At 40.5% G+C, this 15255-nt stretch overlaps 1 long non-coding RNA gene across 20 annotated transcripts in view; it reads right to left on the bottom strand.

The window, feature by feature from the left end:
- Positions 1–11190, bottom strand: part of LOC103163206 — a 96026-nt gene extending 84836 nt beyond the window's left edge. For all 20 annotated transcript variants that reach the window (XR_003485715.2, XR_003485713.1, XR_004770047.1 and 17 more), the window contains exon 1: positions 11133–11190. This is a non-coding gene — a long non-coding RNA (uncharacterized LOC103163206). The remainder of the gene's footprint in view (positions 1–11132) is intronic.
- Between the last annotated feature and the right edge of the window lie 4065 nt (positions 11191–15255).

Here is a 15255-nt window from a genome sequence, read left to right on the forward strand (position 1 = left end):
CAGCCCTCCACTGGAATGTCTCTGAGCACAAAGCCCACCCTGCCAGCCACTGTCCTCCATGTCATCCAGGGTCCATGCTTCCCATGTTCAAACATGAGTCTCTGAGATGGCTGAGCCCTTGTTTCTACCTCCCTGTACGGCTGGATATCCTCATCTTACCGTGAGTCAGACTGATTTTAAGTCAGTATCCCCATCTATGCTGAGAATATTTGTGTCTACTGCATTTGTGTCCATATCATCTCCCATGCAGTGTTCATGTGCTCCTGGGTGTCTTCATAGTCAGCTGAGGGCTGGGCTGGTTTGGGTTTAGAGATGTAATAATGTCAGTGATGCCAAATGTTCTACTCTCCCAGAAGAGCAGATCAAATGTGGAGTTGCTCTCCGGATTCTTATTGCATCACTCTAACCTATTAGATAAATGACATACTGGGTACCAGATCTCTTCCTCAGCATCTGCTTCATGCAGTGTGTAGATACACCAGCTAAAATGTTACTTTTGCTGTGTTTTCTTCTTCCCCTCTTCTGTTTGCAGGTCAAACAGGAGATGGGGCATTCTCTTTCCACACTGCCTCTAAGTTGTGGGGGCTGATTCCTTTGTTAAGACTGAGTATTTCTGTGTGTTAACCAGTCACTCACTGTCTCCGGGATACTGTGACCTGCCCCTGCCACCGCATGCTTCTCGCCTCTTAAGACACAGATGTTTTTCTTCACAGAATTTTGGGAGAGCACTATTTGTCTCTACCCCTCAATGTCCAAACCTATTATTCTTTGAGACATCCTTTTACTGTGTAGCCTAGGCTAGCCAGGAAACTGGGTTTTTTTTTTCACACCATTCACTTTCCTTACTTCAAGTTCCTTCTCAAAACTCAAGCAGCTTGAGTGCTTGTCACACTCAACACTTTACGAGTAAGTCTCTCAAATGTCTCTCATTCATTTCCCTCTGTTCTTACATCTCTCATTACAATATGATAGACTAAGAATACTGCTAGTAAGTCTGGGTGGGGTCAATTTTCTGAATTAGAGTTGCTCTAACTTTCCCTCAGATTCACCAGCGGTGGAAATGGCAGCTGGTTCATCCTTGTAGATCATAGGAAGCCTGAGAAGAGCTCAGCTTCTCTTCTCCGCCCCTCTTCCTTCACTGAAGCTCTGTGCATAGTTGAACATAGGCCATTCCTGCTTGGTTGTTCTCTATCATGTTTATTTTTAAATATCCTAATTATGACAGTATGAATTCTGCTCATGAGGAATTTTCTAGACTCTACATTGGTTAGCCTTCATGATAACGTCTTAGTCCCCTTTCCCATGGTTGTGATAAAAATACCCTGACCAAAGCCACTTAAGGGAGAAAGGGTTTATTTTAGCTTACAGTTCCAAAGAAACAGCATCTATCCTGGTAGAGAAGGCATGGTAACAGGCAGAGAAAACATAGTAGGAGGAGCAGGAAGCTGGCCATATTTTCAGTATTTTTAACTCTGTATTTACACTCAAGAAGCAAACAGTGAACAGGAAGTGGGGCCTTAATCCCCGCCTCCAGTGACCCACTTCCTCCAGGAAGGCTCCCTCCTCCTAGAAGTACCATAGCCTTCTCAAACAGTGTCATCATCTGGGAACCAAATGTTCAAAACACATGAGCCTATGGCGGCCATCTCACATTCAGAACACAAAATTCCATACCTGACTCTTACAGGCGGGTAGCAATCTCTTGATGCAAGATTCATTCAGTACAACTTCAAATAACCCTGTAACTCAGTAATGAAAATAGCAAAGCCTACAGCTCTGTGTCAGACACTTGGGATTCACAATGCAATCATGTCATTTTGAAGAAGCTGCCTGCTTGGCACATACTTCCTCTGTCTCAGGCTGTCACCACTCTTTTCATGTAGTTTTCGTGGTGAGCATCTCACTGTTCTGACAATTTCAACATCCTGGAGTCTGTACTTTGGCTTCACCATCACAGCTCCACACTGTAGCTTTTTGGGGTTTCCTTTCAGAGTCTCCAATCCTGATATATTCTGCCTGACTTCATCCATTCTCTGAAACTGTGGAGCAAGACTCCATGACCCCCTTGGGTTTGTATCTTACATGCCTTCAAAACCATTGTTACACAGACAACACTGCCAAGTTCTGTTGTCAGCTTTGGCTAGAGCCTGGGCCCCTTGAACCACAGTGGCATCCGCTTCTGTGTGCTGAGTCTGGGGAAATGCTCTTCTAGACAGTTGCTTTGAGGAGCAGTGAAATCCTCTAATTCATTTTCAGGTCATGTTTTCTCCTTTCACAGAGTTTGCGTCTTTACAAGTTAGAGCCTGTGATGGGTGGAATCATGCCCTCAAGGCACCTTGTCTACTGTCTTAGTGCAAGAATACCTGCATTTCTATTTAGTGGTGCCAATCGCTTTAACAACCAATGGTGCTTTGCTATCTGCAGTTTGCTTGTGAGAAGCTTTATGCCTCATCACACATAGATTAATCCATTGTCTTTCAATCCAACGTCATTCAGATTCTCAGGTTGTAGGCAAAATGAAGCTGGACTGTTGGCCAAAACATCACATGAATGGTCCCAAGTTAAATTCCTGGTTCTTTCTTTGCCTCTGAAACCCCACGAGTTTGGTGGGCCTCCACTGTAACATCGCTCCTAGTACCCCCATTATCTATGCCCCTCAAGAAGAATGGTGAAGTACTTGAGGGCCCCTCCAACCCAAAACTCTAAACTCCTCCATAAACCCCCTGAAAATCAGCTCCGGGGTCCAAGCAGCACATAGTCACATCTACCTCATTCATCAATAGTCTCACCTCTTGGTACCAATCTGCCCTCATTTCCTTTCCCATTAACGTGGCACTTTGCTGCAACTCAGGAGACAAAGTCTATGCTGACTCAAGCTCAAGGCACCATCCACCGTGGCAGGAAAAGCTACTCAACTTGAGTCTGAAGGACCCAGGCAAAGTGTGCCCAGGTCAGGGAGCAGAGAATGGTGGGTGCATGCTTGTTGGTCCCCAGCTCACTTTCTCCATCTTGTATAGCCCCTGCTGTAGATGCGGTCCCACCTGCCATTGAGACAGTGCTTTCCACAGAACCCAATGTGAGTTCATTAGAACTACTATAGCTATGATTCAAAACCTAACTCTACATCACCTTTGCCATTAAAAATAGTTCCCATGCCAGGTGGTGCTACAGGAACACGCCTTTAATCCCAGCACTTGGCAGGAAGGAGCAGGCAGATCTCTGAGTTAGAGATCTGGTCTACAGAGTGAGTTCCAGGACAGCCCCAGAACTATACAGTGAAAACAAAAACAAAAAACAAACAAACAAAAATAGTTTCCACAGGTGCCTTTCCCCTTGTCCCAGGTGAGGACACACACACACACACACACACACACACACACACACACACACAAAAAAAAGAGAGAGAGAGAGAGAGAGAGAGAGAGAGAGAGAGAATGAGCCCTCTTCGAACAAAGTCAACTAGTACCTTGAGTTTGGACTTGGCAGCATCCAAAACTATGAAAGATACATTGCTATTACTTTAAATGTCATCCAGTTTATGACAATTTCTAGCCCAAGTGCCATGGGACTAGGTGATTCATGTAACAAGATAGGATTCATAGCACTCGGTGTTTTCTGTTTGTTTGCTTAATACCTTATAGTTATTCTTTGTGTGTGGAGGTATTTTGCCTGCATGTATACCTGTACCATGGGTGTGCCTAGTGTCTGAGGAGGTATTGGATCCCCTGTATCTGAAGTTATGGATGGTTGTGAGCCACCATATGGATGCTGGGGGTGGAGCCTGGGTCCTCTAGAAGAGTAGACACTGTTCAGAACCTCTGAGCCATCTCTCCAACCTCAAGAACTTGGTGTTTTACTATTCAGTTGTTCTCTGTGCAAATCCTCACTCTGCACATACATGGTCCTAGATGACTTGCAGAGAGGCAATTTGTATACTTTATTTTTACACTGGCCACAGAATCTTACTAAATATCTCCCTTGCTGTTTTTTTAAAGGTCACATTAATATGTAGAAGTACAATTTTTTGCCCTCATTTCTTTTCAGATTCTAAATAATATTAACAATAACAAATAATTCATTCTGTGTAAAATATTGTAAATCTTGTAAAACAAGGAAAAGTATAAGAAATTAGAAAGGACAGAATACATTTAAAATCTGTCCCAAACTTCTCAGACACTCATAGACTTTAAAAAAATATTCAGTAGATATAGTGTTCTGTGGTTTGGAAAGACATCTATGACATTGTGTTATAAAGCATTCCAAAATATGTTTCTAAGTTGATTAGGTTAAGTATGTCACTGAGATTGAAATAGTAAGTAATGAAAAATGTCAACATTCTGGTGAAAAATGTTTAATGGGTGGCAAAGAAGCCAGGGATAAGGCTGATTTTATGTGCCATCTTAATTATTTGGAAAGAGGAGTAAACATTTAAAGATTGCATTTTGAGATGGTGCTAGCTTTAATGATGCCACAAAAATAATTAATGGAGGAAATAAAATGTGCCATGGCCTAGAAATTTGGAAATATGATCCATGAAAGAAAAAATAGATTTAAATTAAATAAATGAAAAAAGAATTTTGACAATTATTGAAGAACAAATTTAAAAGAAACAATACTGGGAGTTTCATAATATCTACAAGACTAGCAAATTGTTTTAAATATTGCAAATATGGTCAATATGGGTTCCAGCAGCTTTTGTTTAATTCCCTCAAAGACAATATGCACAAAATTCCTCTTAGGGCCACATGGAATCTGAGGGGAATATGTAAAAGTTTTGAAGTAATTGAAGTGTCACTGAGCAAGGATTATAAATGCTATGTTGTATAAAATAAATATTAAATGTATTGTAATTAAAATGATCCTTAGTTGGTCTGCATGCCCCAAACTTCATTACCTTTAAGGACTCTTTATAACTGGATGCCTCTAGCACTGGGCCCTCAGAACAAAAGCCTTCGGGTTCCAGGAAAAGGGGAGATGATAAAACTTGAAATTCTCCTGCTATGTTCATAAATTATTAAAATACTATTTTGATGCACACTTGAGATCTAAATAAAAATTGTAAAGAAAGCATGCCTCGTCCTGAATTGAAGAGAGAGTGTGACGTGAAGAGCAAGCAACCAGGCACCTGCGCAAGGTGTTGCATGTGATAAGCAGGCTCTCATCTCAGAGATGGGTTTTCTCAGGACCAGTCAAGGCAGAGTTAGAACTTCACCCTCAGTGTAAAGTGCAGAAGCTGCACTCTCCAAGTGAGGATGCAAATATCACATGGAGACAAGGAAGTTTGTTACTATTTTGAGGAAGGGGGGAATTCTTTGCAATGACTATAGTCACTCACTGCTACAGTCATCTTGCACGTGGTGTTGTTTGAAGATCTAAATTCAGACACTAAAAAAGTTGTAAGATTTCAAAATGGAAAAAATGACGTTTGAAAATAGCCCTTGCCGGGGAACTGAGGAGATGGCTCATGGGCTAAAGGGCTTGCTGCATGAGCATGAGGACCCGAGTTCAGATCCCTGGCACCCACTTAGGAGCTGGCCATGGAGGAATGCCCCGTAAACCCAGAACTGAGGAGGAGGAGGGAGTGGAGACAGGCACATCCCAGGACTCAGCAGACTCTCTTAAATGTAGAGCTCTGGGTTCAGTAATTCAAAAATAAGATGAGGGATAAGAGAGGGTTATACCAGAAATCAACCTCTAACCTCTACATGTGTACGTACACACACACACACACACACACACACACACACACACACACACACACACACACAATCTGTTGATGCTCTTGGGATATCTGGCAAGAACAAGCTCACATTCATTGGAGGAGGATAAGACAACTACCTGTGTAGGCCACATAGAATTCTCCACAGGGGAAAAAAGTAAACTCTGATATAGATAGATTAGCTTACAAATCACAAACTAAAACAAGACAAAAAGAAATCATGAATAAATTTACCTATAAAAGCCAAAACAGTTAAGGAGAGAGAGAAACTTAAATAATTGCCTTGCTTGTTAGTGCTGCCATAACAGTGTGCCCCAGACAGAGGCACTCACATAGTAAGAACAGTGTCTCAAGTTCCAAAAGTTGGCCCCAGTGCCTACAGGATTGGTTTCCTCTATGCCTCTCTCTTTGCTTTGGGAGCACCTGTTTTCTCTTGTCTTCACATGGTTTATCCCCTGAATGGGAGCATGTCCTGATCTGAGACCATTTTAGGTAGGACAGTGTTGTATTCATCATGATTCTATCTTCTTTCTCCATGAACTAATTGCCTCAGTCTCTCACTTTGCTCCTTATGCTATCTTTGTCTCAAATTTAATTTCATCAGATATTAGTTAATGGTGTCATTTAAGTTGTCTCTTTAAAGACCCTGTCTCCACAGACATCCACAGAAATACACTGAGCTGAAATCTGGAACCTAGTTGAAGAGAGGGAGGAATGAAGAACGAAGGGGTCTGTACCAGGTTGGAGAAACCCACAGAAACAGTTGGCCTGAAAAAGGGAAAGCATATCAACCCCAGACGCTCTTTGGGAGGCCAGTACGGGACTAATCCAGCCCCCTGATCATGGATGCCAATGGGGAGGCCCCTGCACTCCTGGGAGCCTCCGGAGGTGGACTGGCGTTTTGCCCTGGTGTATGGGGGGGACTTCGAGAGCCCATCCCACTTGAAGGGATTTGCTCTGTCTCTGAACACATGGAGAGGGGCCTAGGCCCAGCACAGGAAGATTTGGTGGACTTGGTGGAGCCCCGGTTGGGGGCCCTACCCTGCCTGGGGAGTGGGTGGATGGGGTGGGGGGTAGGTTGGAGGTGGGGGAGAAGGAATGGGGGTGAGGGGAGGGAGAGGGAGAGGGGAATTACATGTGAAACAAGCCTGTTCCCTAACTTGAATTAATAATAATAATAATAATAATAATAATAATAAAAAGAGAAAAAAAAGTTTATTTCTTCTACTCAGCATCATGACCAGACTGATATTGTTATATTATTTCTATTATGTACACATTCCTAAAAAAAAAAAAAAAAGACCCTGTCTCCAAATACAGTCACAGACAAAGAAAGTAGAAGTTCAGACTTCAACACAATGGGGTGGCAAGCGAGGACAGTGAAGGCTGTAGCCATGATTAAATAGTTAGAGAGGAAATGAAAAGGCAAGCAGAGCAGAAAAGAATTAGCACTATAGAAAATATTCAAAGGCAAATCTGGAAAAGAAAATGGAATCAATGAAAATGAAAATTCTACAAATGGAAGAGCCAATTAGATATAAAAGAAAATCTGTAATTTAAGAGACAAAATTGGAGAAATTATCTAGAGTGCAGCACAGAAGTTTAGAGGAAGAAAATCTAAAGTAGGGCATGGAAGCCAAAGACTATAAAGAAAATCTTCTCTATGTCTCAGACAAGCTCACCATAGAGGGTTTAAGAGAAGACAACAGAGATTGTGGTTGAAGACACATTGGCTCAGGACACTTCAAAACTGGGGCATTTTAGACAAGACAATGATTAGAAGCTGCCCCACACACACACACACACGTATAACCTGGCAAAGGATGAGAATTGAGACAGAAAAAGACAGAAAAAGTGGAAAAACTTCAAAAACACACAAAGGGAGGTAGGATAGTTGAAAATTGAAAGAAAAAGCAAGATGGCAGAAAGTAATATATAAGGTAAGGTAAGTTCTCCAAACCCTCCATTTAGAACTACAGCCAGGAGTGGTTGCCAGTTAGTGCACAGATAAACCATGATGCCTGTGTGTGATCTTCATGGGGGAGATGCTTTCCCCTCTTTGGCATTGGTTCCTTGGGAAATATAAGCTGTACAGACAATGAATGGGCTTCACAGACACAGCTGGGAGCCCAGTCTACCTTTAGTAGAGACACGATACAGTACAACACAAAAGTGAGGCCCAGAATGAATAGCCTGGGGATATTGTGAAGTTACCTCCCCACAGTAACAACACTGGCATGCAAAAAGTGTGCTGATCCTAGCACAATCTCATGGATGGATGCCACTATTCAGAGTCAAGAACTGTGGGGCACTGGCCTAAATAAATAAATAAATAAATAAATAAATAAATAAATAAATAACCAAGACATGGATTAGAAGAGAATATCCAGTGAGTTAGGTAAATACATGTGTAGACATGACTTCTGGACTCCCTTCTCAGCCTCAGATACAGAGCCAGAAAGCCTTGTGTGGAGAATGCAGACCCAAGAACACCAGAGATTGGGTTACATCCAGCTGGTGGGAGGGAGGGCTCAGAGACATCTCTCAAAAGGGAGTGAGTGGAAAAGTTGTCTGAATTACTGAGGCTGGATGGCTCCTCTCTACCTGCAGAACCAGCAACAAAACATAAGCAAGGAGATGAGACATCTACAAAGGAAAGAGAAACAGAAGGAGATGATAGAAGACAGAAAGCCCTCCATGCTTGCAGATTGGCAGATTCAGTTCTGTGAACGTAAATGTATTAATGAAAGCAATTTACAAATTCCATGAAAACTCCCTCAGAACTCCAATGACATCCTTCATAGAATTAGAAAAGAAACTTTAAAACATGAATGACCTTTTGAAAAAGACATATAGAAACCTACTGCAGAAGCTTCCTAAAATACTATATATATAATTAAAAATACCTAAATATCATTAACAAATTAAAAATATGCATGAGAGTAATATTTAGTAACATATAAAATTAATGCACATTATAAATATAGTATTATAGATATAATAAACAGTAATTATATTAAATACTTTTTTAATTATATAAAAATTAATAAATTTAACCTAATATGTATAGTCAAAATGGAGTTACCTTAACAGAGCAACAATGTCCCCACTTAACACCAGAGGCTAACAAATAAAAGCCCAGTGTCAGGAAGGGAGGTTATTTCTTTTGGAGTTGTTAACCGGTGAGGTCCCAAAGATCCCTGGGCCATTAGAAAGAAAATGATCCCCAGATAGAGTGTCACTATTAGGAGATGTGGCCTTGTTGGAGGAAGTGTTTCACTGTGAGGGCAGGCTTTGAGATCTCTTTTGCTCAAGCATCCCTATCAGTTGTCTTCCTGTTGCCTGAAAAAATGCAGCACTCTCAGCTCCAGCACTACGTGTGCCTACACACTGCCATGCTCCCCATCATGATGGATAATGGAATGAACCTCTGGAACTGTAAGAGATCCACCTTAATTAAGTGTTTTCTCTATAAGAGTTGCTGTGGTCATAGTATCTCTTCACAGCAATAAAACCCTAACTATGACAACCCCTAAACATTTAGTCTACTGAAATTTCTCATGGTTAACTTTCAGAACTTGATGGTAAGACCCTATTGCTAAGATATCACACACTTTAGTCATAGAACATGAAGATATCAAGTTGTTATGAACCTGGAAGCTTCATCCCTAGCTAGCTGTCATGGAGCTGAAAATGCTAAGCAAGTTACCAGAGGAGAAAAGTAAATCATCAGTCATTTCTAGTTATTAATGCTAGACGTTGCCACAGTGACTGGCCTAGCAAGATACACCCACTGGAGCAATAGTGGCATGATACCATGAAAGTAAACAAATAATTCTGGTTGGATTTAAGACCCATTCAAGAAGATGAAATCCATATTTGGCACTATTTTCAGTATAAGAGCTTATGGCTAGAGGAGAACCTACTGCTGTCATGATGCAAAATGGACATGTGTTAAACCAACTCTTGGTGATATCGTTATATTCACAAGCCAATGCATCTGTCATAGTCCTCATCTGAGAAGCATCTATTTGCAGTAGATGGTGTTTAACACAGTGACCCACAACTAGCCAAGATGAAGAAAATAAGAAGCTGTAGAATGGTCAGGCATAAAGGAAACAGACTACACCAGCTCCCAAGGCTCAAGGATCTTTATGGAAGACAGGATGGAAAAAATATAAGAATCAAAGATAATGGTGGCATCCTCACCCTCCATGTAGACCCCCCCCCATTCCACTGGTGATGTCTATTCTATTTCCTCTTTACAGTGAGAATTCATGCATCCCCCTTGAGCTCTCCTTGTTACTTAGCTTTTCTGGATCTGTAGATTGTAGCATGGTTATCCTTTACTTTACAGCTAATGACCACTTATAACTGAGTAATACCATATTTGTCTTTCTCAGTCTGGGTTACCTCACTCAGGATGATTTTTTCCAGTTCTATCCATTTCCTTTCAAATTTTATACTATCATTGTTATTAATATCTGAGTAAAATTTCATTGCATAAATTTACCACATTTTTTTCATCCATTCTTCATTTTAGGGACATCTAGGTTGTTTTCAGGTTCTGGCTATTATGAATAAAACTATTACAAACATAGTTGAGCAAGTATCTTTATGGTATGGTGGAGCATCTGTATAGTTGGAGCTTGAGGTAGATCAATTCCCAATTTTCTCAGAAACCAACATATTGATTTCCAAAATGACTGTGCAAGTTTGCACTCCCACCAGCATTGGAGGAATGTTCCCCTTGCTCCACATCCTCACTAGCATGAGCTGTCTCTTGTATTTTTGATCTTAACCATTCTGACTTGTGTAAGATGCAATCTTAGAGTAATTTTGATTTGCATTTCTCTGATGGCTAGAAGTGTTGAACATTTCTTTCAGTGATTCTTGACCATTTGAGATTCCTTTGTTGAGAATTATCTATTTATATCTGTGTTCCATTTTTTAATTGGATTACTTGACTTGATATCTGGTTTTTTGAGTTCTTTCTTTATTTTGAATATCAGCCCTCTGTCAGATGTGGGTTTGGTGAAGATCTTTTCCCATTCTCTAGAAATAATCCCTAATGATGTTCTGCTATACTCATGGATTAGTACCTAGCCCAATTTTCATTAGAGAGGCTTCACCCTGCAACTGGAAACAGATACAGAGACCCACAGGCAAACTTTAGACCAAGCTCAGAAAACCCTGCAGAAGAGGAAGAAAAAGGATTGTAGGAGCCAAGGAGCCAAGGATACCTGTTACATAAATCTTTCTGCCACCCGCTTGAGTTCTGCCCACCACATGGATGGACAAAATAATACAGAGACTTATATTAGGTACAAATGCTGCTTGGCCAATGACTAGGATTTCTCATCTGCTAGCTCAGTCTTAATTATCATAAATTTATATATTTTATAAGACTTACCAGACACCTTCCATTGGCGTCCTCTCTTGCCAGTGGATCACATCTCGAATCTGGAGGAAGAGAGGACCCACTTCCTTCTTTCCTTGTTTATGTATGAGTCTCCCTGCTATGTCATTTCCTGCCTGGATCATCACTTCTTTACTACATTTCCCAGAATCCTCGTTGACTCCTAGTCCTGTCTAACTTGCTGCCTCATTGGCCAAACAGTACTTTATTCAACAATCAATAAGATGAACATACACAGAAGTACATTCCCCATCAGATACCACAAGAAACCCCCACAGAATCAACTAGCCTGGGCTCATAGAGGGCTCACAGAGGCTTAACTGACAACCAGGGAGCCTGCATGGGACTGACCTAGGCTCTCTGCATATATGTGACAGTTGTGCTTGGTTTTTTTGTGAGACTCCTAACAGTGGGAGAAGGGGCTGTCTCTGACTCTGTTGCTGCTTTGGGGACCCTTTCCTCCAACCAGGTTGTTTCATCCAGCCTTATTAGGAGAGTCTCCTGCAACTTGATATGACATGGTTGGTTGATATCCATGAGAGGCCTGCCCTTTTCTGAAGAAAAATGAAGGAGGAAGAGTGGATGTGGAGGTAAGATAGAGGACCAAGGAGAAGGGACTGGGAGGAGAGGTAGGAGGGAAAACTTTGGTCAGGGTGTAAAAAATAAATAAATAAATAAATAAATAAATAAATAAATAACAAAAATGGTAGTGGAAACATTATCTTCAAACACAGCAAGGCAGCTGCAAATATGAACTCACAGTGACTGGCAGCATGAACATAATCTGTGCAAGCTCAAGCCAGATCAAATGCCAGCATGAAGAGGGGAAACTGAGCCCCCTAGCTATGGAGCCATTGGCAGTTGTTAGCTGATGGAGTTTAGGGGAGATAGTTTTCTCTAACAGTGTAGTCCATGGAGAGTGAACCACTCTCTAGTGGAAGACCACACATCCAAGAATATTTTGGCAACACAAATTAAGAATCTTTTTTTAAAAAGGGAAAAGATGTTGGGTGTATGAGGAAGAGGGAATGGACCTGGGAAGAGTTAGGCGAAGGAAGGAAAGTAAGATTAAAGCATGTTGTACGAAACTTTCAAAGAACTAATAAAAAAATCAATTCTAACACAAGTATTACTGCCTTTATTAGTGTGTGTGTGTGTGTGTGTGTGTGTGTGTGTGTGTGTGTGTGTGTGTGTATGCATTACAGTGAATGTGAAGACGCTAGAGAGAGTCAGTTCTCTCATTCCACCATGTGGAATCCTGGGAGTCAAACTCAGGTCGTCAGTCTTGGCCATGAGAACCTTTACCCATTAAGCAATCTCACTAGCCTTCTCTCAAAATCTTAAAATTCATATGGAATCCACAAAAAGGGCCAAATATCTACAGCAACTCTGAGCAGAAAGAGTGATTCCAGAGATACCACAATACCTTATCTTAAATTGCAAAGTTGCAATAATAAAAATAGCATAGTAATGGCAAAAAAAAGATGTGTGGACCAGAATAATAGGATCGAAGACCCAAAAGTAAACCCATACAGTTATAGCCACCTAAATCTGTCAGATAAAGATGTCAAAAGCACACAGTAAAGACACCCTCCTTAACAAATAGTGCTGGGAAAACTGAATTTCTACACTTAGAAGAATAAAACTAGATCGATATCTTTTCCCCTGCAAAAAAAATCAATATGGATCAAATATCTTAATGTAAAACCTGAGACTTTGAAATTGCTGGAGGAAACACTTCAAGTTACAGGCATCTACAGACTTTCGAAAAAGGACTCTATTTTACACAATGGAATTTTATTTAGATGTAAAGAAATATGGAATCATATGAATTGGATGGGAGTCATTGTGTTAAGCAAAATAAGTCAGATCTGGAAAGAAAAAAACATCACATGCTTGTTCTCATATGCAGAACCTAGATTTAAAATTGCCTATGTGTGTGAACATGCATGAGGAGGTATTATATAAAAGTGGAATTAATGCATAAAAAAGGGAAAATATTGGTACAAAATCAGGAAGGAACTAAAATAAAGACATTGTATGGAAATCAATGAAATTTGGTACATTTTTAAAGATCTAATATATGAATATAGTGCAATCTAATGATTGAAAAGAAAGATGTAAATCTCACTATAAGCAGTTTAAAAGACAGGCCCTTGACAGGCAGGTATATAGAAAGAGATTTATTTGTCTATATTATACAATAAATAATGAAATGTATGCAAGTTTCTATTTGTTGGCTCTTGATGTTGTATATAACCGTATGTATATACAGTACTCATTTTCCTTCTTGGTTTATTTCAAGAGCGGATAATAGCTCATCTACTTAGCTGAGAAGTTTTTGTTGTTGTTTGTTTGTTTGTTGCTTCTCATGTTTGGAGGCTCTGTTGCTGTATGAGCATAGCTCATCATGGATGTACTTCTTGCTCCAAGGGCTCTTGCACCTGCTCTCCCTCTCTTTATCTCAACCCTCATTTCATCAGACATTAAGATTATTAGCCTAGATTTCTTCTGTGGACTATACACTTGTTTACTTTTATGTATGTTCGTTTGCTTGAGACAGGTTCTCACTATATAACCCAAGCTGGCTTCCACTGCCTCTGGTTTCCAATTGTTGGCACTATCAATAGACAGTTTTGAATTGATATTCTTTGAATCTCCTGCCCTTGCCTATGTATACTATAATTTGTGCTCCTCTGATGCCAAATTTTCAATCTCTTTTCAGTTTTACTTAGTTTTCTGTTTGTTTTGTTTTGTTTTTTAATCTCAAAAGGAGTGACTCTTCCTTCCAATAACACTCCACTGGCCAGAACTTGGCTGCATGTCCACACCTAGCACAAAACACTGAGTATCAGCATTCTATGCAAATATCTTTTGGTAAAGAAAGCAAAGAGATGCTATTGGGGGCTTGCTGCATGCAAAGACTCCCCAGAAGGAAGACCATTCCAGAAACTCCTGCCGCTGTAAATCTAGCCCTTGGTCTGGATTTCTAGATGATCCTTTCCAACAGATCCAAAAAGTAAGTGCCCTGTGATCCCATAACCACACACTAAGACACAAGTAGCCCTGCCTCATTTTTTCTACATCCAATTTATAACACCAGAAGGAAAACAAGGCCATCAGAACAGAAGTGTCCATTTAGAGAGGGACACTAGTGTCAACAGGGAAATCACTGTTCCAGAGCTGTTCTCAAATGCTAATTCCTATACTCCCTGACCTGGCCACAAAGTCTATGGTGAAACCATTTGGTGGCATGCAGTACTGGTTCCCTAGAAGGACTGCTCATCCAGCATCTACTACAGCCCATACATTTGTTCTCTGGTGTTCTCCTTTGCCTGCTGTACTCTGCTCATGTCCACATCCCATGAGGGAATTGCAGTGATGCTATCACTAGAGCAGTGCAAATTTTTAGCCAACTCACTGCCTGGCCAGGACTCTGGTAAAAGGGTTTCTTGGGGAATTAGATGGAAAACAAGCATAACATTTGCTGGACAAGCTTGTGTTGCTTTGAAAATACAATTTCCTGAGATGTTTAACAGACTTTTTAGCCCTACTTGTTTTCATGAGTTCCATATGCAAGGATCCCCAGCCAACAATCTTGCCTAGACTTAAAAACCACACCCCAGGTCCTGCCTAACTCTCCTCCCAGCTTCAGGATGGTTTGCTTGAGGTCATATATAACACAAGCATGAGTAGGAAGATGGAATTCTAGATTCTTAGCCACTGGAATCACTTGAACTATGTGACCTAAAAGTCTTAAAAGGACGTGAAATTTTTAAACGTAAAATAATTTATCTAAACATATTTACTTCACTTAGCTTCTCATTCTATACCAAAGAAAGTGTTATGTTATTCATCTGGAGGCTTCTTCTGAAAGAGGACATTGCAAATTGTTTGCTATGCCAAAGTAGCAGAGCTTTGACATGCCTGAAAGTAGTTTTCTATGCTTTCAACATTCTGTGTGAATTTGGCTAGATATAAAATTGTAGGACCAATGGGATGCACCTTTTCTTTCCTTTAGGAATTTTAAAGTATTACTCTTTTCTCTTCTGGCATGAAATAGTGTTGAGAAATTTTAAGTTCACAGTACTCATGTTCTTTTCCAATTAGGACTTTC

The sequence above is a fragment of the Cricetulus griseus genome, chromosome 5, assembly GCF_003668045.3.
Source record: "Cricetulus griseus strain 17A/GY chromosome 5, alternate assembly CriGri-PICRH-1.0, whole genome shotgun sequence".
Taxonomy (NCBI): Eukaryota; Metazoa; Chordata; class Mammalia; order Rodentia; family Cricetidae; genus Cricetulus; species Cricetulus griseus.